Genomic DNA, 846 nt, shown 5'->3' with positions numbered 1-846 from the left:
AGGTGCGCAATGCTGGTGCGAACCCGGGAGCGCTCCGATGTGTGCTCCAAGGTGCGGCGTGCACGAAGTCCGAGCCCGGTTTGCCCCGGGTGCGCACCTCGCGTGCACCTTCGCCGGGGTGAGCACCTTGGTGTGCAGACCTTGGTTGGGTTGCGCGCCCTGGTGCGCACCAAGGAGCGCTCTGAAGTGTGCTCCAAGGTGCGGCGTGCACGAAGTCGGAGCCCGGTTTGCCCCGGGTGTGCACCTCGGGTGCGCACCTCGCGTGCACCTTCGCTGCGGTGGGCACCTTGGCTGGGTTGCGCGCCTTGGTGGGCACCATGCAGTGCACGAAGTCGGAGCCCGGATTGCCCCGGGCGCGCACCTCCGCCAGGGTGGGCACCTTGGTGCGCACAACTTGCCTGGGCTGCGCACCAGGAAGGGCTCAAGATGGCACCCGCGTTCCGTTTTTTTCACTATCTTTCAGAACGGAAATTTTAAAATCTCGTTTTTTTTTGCCTTTTCTGGAAATTAGTGAAGGCAGCGCATCAAAGGTGCGCAACGCTGGTGCGAACCTGGGAGCGCTCCGATGTGTGCTCCAAGGTGCGGCGTGCACGAAGTCGGACCCCGGTTTGCCCCGGGTGCGCACCTCGCGTGCACCTTGGTGCGCACACCTTGGCTGGGTTGCGCGCCCTGGTGGGCACCATGGTGCGCACCAAGGAGCGCTCCGAAGTGTGCTCCAAGGTGCGGCGTGCACGAAGTCGGAGCCCGGTTTGCCCCGGGTGCGCACCTCGCGTGCACCTTCGCCGCGGTGGGCACCATGGCGTGCACGAAGTCGGAGCCCGGTTTGCCCCGGGTGCGCACCTCGCG

The sequence above is a fragment of the Cryptomeria japonica genome, unplaced genomic scaffold (genome assembly GCF_030272615.1).
Source record: "Cryptomeria japonica unplaced genomic scaffold, Sugi_1.0 HiC_scaffold_363, whole genome shotgun sequence".
Lineage (NCBI taxonomy): Eukaryota > Viridiplantae > Streptophyta > Pinopsida > Cupressales > Cupressaceae > Cryptomeria > Cryptomeria japonica.
This window is presented reverse-complemented; position numbering follows the sequence as displayed.